The sequence below is a fragment of the Nematostella vectensis genome, chromosome 6 (genome assembly GCF_932526225.1).
Source record: "Nematostella vectensis chromosome 6, jaNemVect1.1, whole genome shotgun sequence".
Classification (NCBI taxonomy): domain Eukaryota; kingdom Metazoa; phylum Cnidaria; class Anthozoa; order Actiniaria; family Edwardsiidae; genus Nematostella; species Nematostella vectensis.
In genome coordinates, this window is record NC_064039.1 from 16,991,262 (window position 1) to 17,001,885 (window position 10,624).

Sequence of the window (10,624 nt, forward strand, 5' to 3'; positions counted from 1 at the left end):
CGGGCCTGCAACTATCCCCCCTGGATGTACGGGCCTGCAACTCCCCCCCCCCCCTCCGGGTGTACGGGCCTGCAACTATCTCCCCCTGGGTGTACGGGCCCGCAACTATCTCCCCCTGGGTTTACGGGCCCGCAACTATCCCAGCTAAGGGGGAGCTCGAATTATCATCGATGATTTAAAATTAGAAGAAATATTTTGAGGGGTAACAAAAACCACTTAGTCAAAGAGCTGTCGAGGGTTCTAGTACCGGAATACCGCTGTAATTTTGACAATTGTTTATCTTTACCCAAATGTTTATCCATGATGATCTTTGGGTATTTTCGGGGCACGGTTTGACATGATCATATCGACGGAACGGCTCCATCAACATTGTTCAGCCAAAATATTGTCTAACCCATCAATAAGTATCGAATCTCCAACAAAAAGAATCCAAACACGCAATTTGAAAAGAAAATAAATTAGCAGATAAAACCAATCGGATCTTACGATATTTAAGAAAAAAAAAAACAAAGTTGGAAGATAAACATGGACGCCGGTCTTCTTTTTATTTCAAACGAAAAGTTTTGCTCAGCCTTGAGGAAACTAAAAACTTTAGTCTGCCAAGTCTGTCGAGAAATTAACCATCTGCCATCTGTGTCACACTTAACTATGAACTAAAAATCATAATCCTAAAATCACATAATGCGAGTGATGGCTACACAATGAAATAATCTGTCCACAAAGAAATCCCTTTTTACCCTAAAAATGTTTGTTCAAAATCTTTTCCTACCATGCGTACCACTTGTCAGTTCTCTTCCTTGAAGAACAGTGCAGACTAAATAAAAGCTTCTTACGTGCATTGCTTTGTGCGTACATTTCCCGAGGGGTCAATTATCACCACTGGTAGGGATATCGTTGAATGCAAGCCGCGTTCCAGATTGGCGAGTGTGTAATGTGTAGACATGTTTAAGGCACTTGAATTGAGAGCCTCTCCCTATGTTTTACCAAACTGTTATCTCTGTGTATTTCCCTATCGGAAATCGCGGCCTCGAAAACACTCAGGATGTTTTTCGAAAATAGAACAGGGGTCTGTATTGACAATCATTTCTTTTTCGATCTCTGTCACTTATTTGATTGACTGTCATGAAGCATATTAATTAATTAAATGTTCTGATCATGAGAGAGAAATAAATAGAATAGAATGAAAGGAGATAGTGCGGCGATGGCCGGGTGGAGATCACGTGACGAGGTCAAAAGGAGACAACCCCGCCGATCAGCCGATGATGAACAGCCAACGAAAAACTTTCAAACGGTTATTTGACTCAAAGCCGAAGAAAATTTTTGTAGCTGTTTTAATTATACCGTGGACATTTCAATAAATGATATGCCGCCCTGCGTTAATTAAAGGATTTGTAAATGATAAATCGCGAGGGTATGAATCTTTTCCAAGGGGTATATCGGGGAGGTGTTATCACATAGTGCTCCAGGGTATTCTAGACGCTCTGTTATTTAGTGCAAAAAAACGCATGCCAGGGAGTCCGGATTGCTAATTATTCAAAGGTCAATTTGATTGGTTAATATGGGATGATGAACAAAAATGATTAGGGGAGATTTCCTGCCTTACTTCAGTGAGACGATATGAAAGAAAGGTCGCGAGGCATAACACTAGTTGGATAAAAGAAGAGAGACTCTGGCGCCGCTGGTATCATTCGACCAGCATAAACAATGAGTTGAATTAGTAAACAAATCTAAATCAAGTCGAAACAAGGACATTGCTGCTGTCAAAACAGCCAGCCCATAACAAGAGGTGACAGTGTATCACTGAGCCATTTGCGCTGTGTGTTTCTTTGCCGTTACCAACTCATATAGAGGAGCTCATCTAAAAGTCAATTTGAAGATATGGATAGCCTTATGCTTCAAAACAACTCGAAGTTTTCTTCAAATTTAACGATGTCAACTCTAGAAGCGTGCGAAGTCCTCTTCACGGATACAAGCATTGTAGCAAAGACCATGGCTTATCTACTCATTCTCGTGTTGTCGTTAACTGGCAACGTATTCGTCATCTTGAATGTACGCTGCACAAAAAATTCCTCTACAAGCACTACGTCAGTTCTTATCATGAACATGGCCGTGTCGGATCTTCTGATTGTGGTCCTTGCGATGCCAAGAGAGTTGTTCGAGATCGTTGCGCGCACCGAGTCATGGCGCGTTCCAGGACCCCCTGGACTAGTCCTATGCAAAGCACTATTCTTTTTGACGGACATCTCTCCACTCGTATCCGTGCTCTCGCTGTGTTTTATCGCCATCGAGCGCTTCGCAGTTGTTATGTACCCGCTGACCTGGATCGTGGCTTCAAGGCGCTCATACCACAGGGTTGCCATCGCCACATCTTGGATCGTACCGGCGATATTTCTCTGGTACTACTTTGATGTGTTTAAACTCGTGCACACAGGCACAGAGGCGTACTGTGGCGTGGATTGGGAACCGACGTTTGACCCTCAGGTTTCACTCAAGGTGTTTGGCTCGCTTGCAGTCAGCCTCTTCTACATCGTACCCTTTCTGTTGATCTCATCGCTGTACATTGGCATCATCCGTCAGCTTAGAAAACCACCATTCAACACCAACAACTACTCAGACGCTCCCCAGCATCGCATAAACATCAGCAGGCTTGCAGTCAGCGTCGTGTTGGCCTTTGCGCTGTGCTTCACCCCCTTCTACGTCGGCATCTTCATGACTATCACTGACGCACGCTCAACCCTCACGTGCCGGTTCCAAATCTTCTGGCTCGTCGCTCGCACCATGGGGTACACTAATACTGCCTTCAATCCGTGGATCTACTTCCTTTTCGTTAGCAGCACCGCGCAAAACCGTCAGCGCACCATGGAACTGATAGAAAGAGGAAGGCGCTTCATATCTACCTTGTCGGTATCGACGCGAAATCCCGCAGCCAGACGGAATAACCGAGTAGGCGTCGCCGAAGAGAGAGGGGTAGAGAGCACGGTGTAGCGGTTTGGGAGGGACTCTCTGAAGGTGCAAGTGCTTGTCCTCTTGTTGTTTTTTAGTATGGGCGTTATCGAAAAGTTAGAGGCAGACGGTATTAGTATGGGCGTTATCAAAAAGCTAGAGGCAGACGGTATTAGTATAAGCGTTATCGAAAAGCTAAAGGCGGACGGTATTAGTATGGGGGTTATCGAAAAGCAAGAGGCAGACGGTATTAGTATGGGCGTTATTGAAAAGCTAAAGGCGGACGGTATTAGTATGGGCGTTACCGAAAAGCTAAAGGCAGACGGTATTAGTATGGGCGTTATCAAAGAGCTAAAGTCAGACGGTATTAGTATAAGCGTTATCGAAAAGCTAAAGGCGGACGGTATTAGTATGGGCGTTATCAAAGAGCTAAAGTCAGACGGTAGTAGTATGGGCGTTATCAAAGAGCTAAAGTCAGACGGTATTAGTATGGGCGTTACCGAAAAGCTAAAGTCAGACGTTATTAGTATGGGCGTTATCAAAGAGATGAAGTCAGACGGTATTAGTATGGGCGTTATCAAAGAGATGACGGTACGATATCGAGTAGAGTTCTCGTGAGTGCGTATCTTCTCATCGCTTTTAGGTTCATTAAATTAGTACCTTTGATAATAAAGTCGGCAATGGAGAACAAATCATATTGTACAGTTGATATATTTGGCTGACACTATACACAGTCATTCTCCAAGCCCGTGAAAACGTTATTGCCGATCAAGCCAATACTTTCAATCGGGAATCCTAAAAGCCCACTCACCCCAAAAGCAACCAACGGACCTGTACTCGTACAGACACGACACAGCAACCCTAGGCATAACCCTCGCAGGCATCTAATAAGGCATGGAATAAGGCTCCCACTCTTTACAAACGACAAGACATCCATCGCACCAACTTACCTCACCAATCACCCACAACACACACAAAACTTCGCTGTAAATAGAGAATGTTGTTGTTAAAAACTAAAAACCATATACAGGATTTTATACATACTTTTAACCTTTTAAATACTTAATTGTTAACATTTAATCCTATCTCGGTATATTGTTACACTGAATTGAATAAATTGTTGTGATATAAGTAAAGATAACGAAGAAATAAATACGGCGTGCTTGTTTTTCAAGAGCGCTTTCCTGTGCGACAAAGAAAAAAGATATTGAAAGACTTCCCGCTACCCTCTCTATATACCCATCTTTCCCTTTCCATTCTATCCTACCGTCTTTTTTTTCTTGGGGGGAGGTGGGGGACCTGGGTTTTGCACCTGGAGGAAAGACAGATGACTCCTGTTTTCTCACCACACACATACACACAAACTGCAAAACCCACAGGGAGGTTATTACTTGCATTTGCGGCCGACTATTCTGATAGTCGTCAAGTACCCGATATCCCCATTTCCTCGTAGTATTTTGCAGATGCTTGTGCTTCCGGAAGCGTCGTAAATTCAGAGAAGCCCAATGGTTTTGTTAGACTTTGCTGTAAGCGGTTAGGCCACACACAGTTAATAGCGGAGCTAGCGGGGCCGCAGGCCGCGCGCGAAGCTCCATAGGTATAGAGAAATGGAATATACCTATGCGACTGTTTTTTTGGTCATTGCGCGGGTACCCTTTGTGGTCGCATACCCGCCTGCAATCACACTTTGCGATAATTTTATAATATCTCTCCTTGGTAGAATAAAAACACAATACACTTTTGCACTATCCGTGAATGTTGAATTATTTATAAAACCCTGAAAAATACAGTAAAACCTACAATAATTTGACGTTTTGTGTGTTTTTATTTTGAACATATGGGAACCCTGCGCCTGTTTCATTTCGCGCGCTTTTCGCAACTCGCTCCCCTCGTAATATAAGCACAACTTTGCTCAAAGAAATATTCGCTCGACAAATAATCCCGTCAAACATACAAACATTCAAGATTTGGTAGGAGAAGGGTTGGAGTACTATACTGATAGAGTAAACAATTCCAACTCTGTATGTCGCTGTTGCATTAATTCCTTTTCGATCGATGCATTGTAACAAGCGGTTTTTCGTCTTCTGGTTGATATTACCACAATGCACATTGTATTTTCATATTTATATACTCACTGTGTTTTTTTTGTACGTTTGATTTGTTACTTTTTTTTTCTATAGGAATGGTAATTACATAGAGAATGACATGGTTGTCCCGTAAAGCGAGTAAGCACAAAAGCAAACAATCAACTACAAGGCTGTCAACTCATCGCATTAGGCGGGTATCACAAGACTTGGGACCTCATCACATTGTGAGAATTGTGATTTCCAAGATTTCTGTCCAAGTTATTTATGCTTGTAAATTTGGAGGATTGTTGGCTCCGCTTTAGGCGGGCCTAATGTTAGCGAGGTATGGCCACGACCTTAGAGGCAACACGTCACGATATTCTATGTGTGGGGCACAAGGCACCTAAAACCAATCATACATTTTGCCCGCGTATTATCTCTCTAGATCTCTTTTCATATCTAAAGTTTTTTAATTGCAAAAAGAAACGTGAAATTGTTTCATGGAATAAATTGTGTCTCTGAAAATGTCCGCCATTCCTTTGGCTTCTTCGTTTGGATAACTTTATCCAACCGGAAGCGTCACAAAAGATACAACAATAAATATGGATATGGGGTCACAGCTTTTAAAAATGTTTCCGAACAGCGTGAATACGACCCCTACCTTATCCTGAAAGCATCTCAAAGGACCAAAGATACCGCCGAAGATGCTCTGCGTAAGTGCATCATGTATCAATACCCAGACGGATATAACATTTATTCCATGTATCAATACTCAGACGGATATAACATTTATTCCATGTATCAATACTCAGACGGATATAATATTTATTCCATGTATCAATACTCAGACGGATATTATATTTATTCCATGTATCAATACTCAGACGGATATAATATTTATTCCATGTATCAATACTCAGACGGATATTATATTTATTCCATGTATCAATACTCAGACGGATATAACATTTATTCTATGTATCCATTCTCAGACGGATATAATATTTATTCCATGTATCAATACTCAGACGGATATAATATTTATTCCATGTATCTATTCTCAGACGGATATTATATTTATTCCATGTATCTATTCTCAGACTGATATAATATTTATTCCATGTATCAATACTCAGACGGATATTATATTTATTCCATGTATCAATACTCAGACGGATATAACATTTATTCCATGTATCAATACTCAGACGGATATTATATTTATTCCATGTATCAATACTCAGACGGATATAACATTTATTCCATGTATCAATACTCAGACGGATATAAAATGTATTCCATGTATCAATACTCAGACGGATATTATATTTATTCCATGTATCAATACTCAGACGGATATAATATTTATTCCATGTATCTATTCTCAGACGGATATTATATTTATTCCATGTATCTATTCTCAGACGGATATAATATTTATTCCATGTATCTATTCTCTATAATATTTGTCACGAGCATTTATTCTCAGACTGCTATAAGAATTGTTACATGGGTCTATTCTCAAACGGCTATAAGATTTCCCATACACCTTTGAATTGTTATTAAAACAACACTGAAATAAACACAAGCCATAGATAGAAGAATGAAACAATATTTCAGCTATGATATAATAATAGCAAAAAATCTTCACTAAACTACGACTCCCCCTCCTCCCTGAAACTCTTCCTTCATACTATGTTACCGGGTAAGTCGAAAGACTTAGGATCCCCCCCCCCCTCCCTCCTTTATCATATTTTTTATCCCTAGTAATACAACATTCGGGGAGGCACTAATACTAATACTGGGACTGTTCCGGGTTGTTACTGGATGAGGAACTCCCAATGATACTATATTTTGATTTTAGTACTTCCCCTTGCTTTGACTTGAGACTTTTGTTTTTAGTTGTTGTCCCAAATAAGCCATTGTGTTTTCAGTAGTCGTGTCATATCTACGGGATTGGATTGATGTTTGCAAGCGCTGTTTCGATTCTGTGAGGCCAAAGATCAAGTTTTTACTATCTCATTGGTACTATATTTCGCGTGCACCTAATTTGGCAAAAATAGGGTTGGCGTATTTCACGAAACTTTAATTTCGCGATCTGGGTTCAGAGATAAGGAAATTTATTGCACGAAAATGTTCAAAACACAACTTTTTGTGAAGAAGTAAATCAAACCAGTGTGATTCTGGTTCCTTATTCGCAGTTCCTTTTTCGTTTGTTTCCTTATTCGCTCAGTTCCTTATTCAAATCCGGGGGGGTACTTACATGATTTCATTTCATTCGAGTTGAAACAGTATTTAGGCATTACAGTTTATTCAGAACAAGTCAAACAGCATTTTCTTTGGGTAATGCTGGTTGCTTAAACGTCCTCTGCTGCTAAGCGGAGCTGTGGACATGAGACTCTATCTGCTACAAAAGGTAAAATTACGCAATGCGTGCAATCGCTTTCACAAATGAATCTAGGAAAATAAATGTATTTGTATATTGGAAGATGAAATTTCATAACGCCCGATTTTGCTTTAACGACGCCTTTCGAAAGAGTTCTCGGAAAAGGAAATGGTCCTGATCTCGTTTTAACTAATTATCCGAATAAGGAATAGACTTAAAAGAGGGTCGTTAGTGTTTTCTAAACATTTCATAACTACTTATCCGAATAAGGAATAGACTAAAAAGAGGGTTCTTTATTATTTTCTAAACATTTCTTTAATAAGGAAATGGTATTTTAAACGCCTGATTTCTTTTTAACTACTTATCCGAATAAGGAATGAAGAAGATTGTCAGTGTTTGCTCATCATTTCCGAATAAAGGAAATTTCCTTCTTCGAGAAATGTGTAGAAAACACTAACGACCCTCTTTTTGTCTACTCCTTATTCGGATAAGTAGTTAAAACGAGATCGGGAGTTATGAAATATCATTTCCTTTTTCGAGAACTCTTTCGAAAGGCGTCGTGTTAAAGCGAAATCGGGCATTATGAAATTTCATCTCCTTTATTGGGAAATGATGAGCAAGCACTGACAATCCTCTTCATAGTCTATTCCTTATTCGGATAAGTCGTAAAACGAAATCGGACGTTGGGAGATTCCATTTCCTTATTTGCGAAAACTAACTTGAATAAAGAACAGTTCCCTATTCGCGTCTCTGCACTAATCTATTTGTTTTGTCAGAGCTTTATCTAGTATCCAAGGTGAATTGACAATAAGCACTATCTGTCAAATTGTGGTTTTGTTAGCAAGGTCAAATTCCCTCTACACGCGTACGTAGTCAAGTAAAGCGCGAATATACTCCTCTAAACAAATTGTGAGAAAATACTGACAATCCTCTTTTAAGTAGATTCCTTATTCGGGTAAATATTTGAAAAGAAATCAGGCGTTGTGAAATACCATTTCCTTTTTCGAGAAATGTTTAGAAAATACTAAAGAACCCTCTTTTTAGTCTATTCCTTATTCGGATAAGTAGTAAAAACAAAATCAGGCGTTATGACATACCATTTCCTTATTCGGTAAATGTGAACCCTTCTTTTTTTTTATCTATTCCTTATTCGGATAAGTAGTAGAAACGAAATCAGGCGTTATGAAATACCATTTCCTTATTCGGGAAATGTTTAAAAAAAACACTAGAGACCCTCTTTTTAGTCTATTCCTTATTCGGATAAGTAGTTAAAACAAGATCGGGCGTTATGAAATACCATTTCCTTATTCGAGAAATGTTTAGAAAACACTAACGACCCTCTTTTTAGTCTATTCCTTATTCGGATAAGTAGTCAAAACGAGATCGGGAGTTATGAAATACCATTTCATTTTTCGAGAACTCTTTTCGAAAGGAGTCGTTAAAGCGAAATCGGGCGTTATATAATTTCATCTCCTTTATTGAGAAATGATGAGCAAGCACTGACAATCCTCTTCATAGTCTATTCCTTATTCGGATAAGTCGTAAAACGAAATCGGACGTTGGGAGATTCCATTTCCTTATTCGCAAAAACTAATTTGAATAAGGAACAGTTCCCTATTCGTGTCACTGCACTAATCTATTTGTTTTGTCAGAGCCTTATCTAGTAGTCAAGGTGTTAATTGACAACAAGCACTATCTATCAAATTGTGGTTTTGTTAGCAAGGTCAGATTCCTTCTACGTACGTAGCCGCGTACGTGGTCAAGTAAAGCGTGAATAATTTTTCTCTAAATATATTTATGCGTTTGGAAGGAAAGCCAAATATACAAATACATTTATTAGATGAGATGTAGATTCCTCTCTTTTCCTAGATTCATTTGTGAAAGCGATTGCACGCATTGCGTTATTTTACCTTTTGTAGCAGATAGAGTCTCATGTCCACAGCTCCGCTTAGCAGCAGAGCATGTTAAAGCAACCAGAATTACCCGACGAAAATGCTGTTGGACTTGTTCTGAATTAACTGTAATGCCTAAATACTGTTTCAACTCGAATGAAAAGGTATCATGTTAGTACCCCCCGGATTTGAATAAGGAACTGAGAGAATAAGGAAACAAACGAAAAAGGAACTGCGAATAAGGAACCAGAATCACACTGGTTTGATTTACTTCTTCACAAAAAGTTGTGTTTTGAACATTAAATGATTATGCTGATACCTGATAGATTTTACTGAATCTGTACTTGATAAGTACAAACAGTTTGTCATTTCTAGCTTTAAAGTACCAGCGGGGACGGGTGGTATTTTTATTACTGTTCAAAATAGATCCCAAAAGAACACGAGGATATTGATTCAAATTACTAGGTTTCAGAATTTTTTGGCCTGTTAGATAGGTTTTTTTTTTATTTACTGTAAGCCATATATTAAACTTTAATACATCAAACACTAAGTTTAAACATGCATTTCTTTAGAAAAATATTTTATTAATTTTTTATTTTTTACATATACGGTGACGACGGCCGAGGGAAGCAACAGAATAGGACTCGAGGTCCCTCACAAGCTTAACCTCCAAATAATATGTGTTGGTTACTCAAATTTCGTGATATTAAAATTCACGGTAAATTTAATTTCGCGTCTTTTAAATTTCGCTTTTTTTTAATCGCAAGAATCACGAAATTTAATGACGCGAAATATCGTATCAATAAGGTACTCGCAGTCTAATAATAGAAAAATCAGCAACAACAGTTCAATAGAGTCAGTTACCTAGTGACGTATCCGATAATATGCTGCTTTCAATCTTTCTTTACTTCGTGCGTGCATAGTTGTCGAGTTATATGTAAATAGCCGAAAGGCCAGAATCGGGACTGGTTTCAATTTAAAGAGGTCAATTTTTGGTGTGAGACTTATGAGCTTTAGAGCCATTAGTTACAGTAGCTCCTGAGGTTAAGTAGGCTCTATTTCCATCCTTCGCTAGGCCTCATCTGTCCCACATGAATGACGATGATGGAGGGGGCAAGTACTGCAGGCACACAGAAACAATCTTGAAATCGCGTCGCGTAGCTTCCGTAAGGGTTAAATACCGAGGACGGGCCGTTCGCCGTATAACAGACTGTTATTTTCTATTATTAGGAATACGCACGCTATGTATGGCTTTTTATGACTAGGTATACGCACGCTGAGTATGGCTTTTTGAGACTAGGTATACGCACGCTAAGTATGGCTTTTTGAGACTAGGT

General features: G+C 39.4%; 1 protein-coding gene across 5 annotated transcripts in view; it reads right to left on the reverse strand.

Moving 5' to 3' along the window:
• LOC5513327 overlaps positions 1–10,624 on the reverse strand; it is a 33,923-nt gene that overhangs the window by 8,610 nt on the left and 14,689 nt on the right. The window lies entirely within an intron of this gene.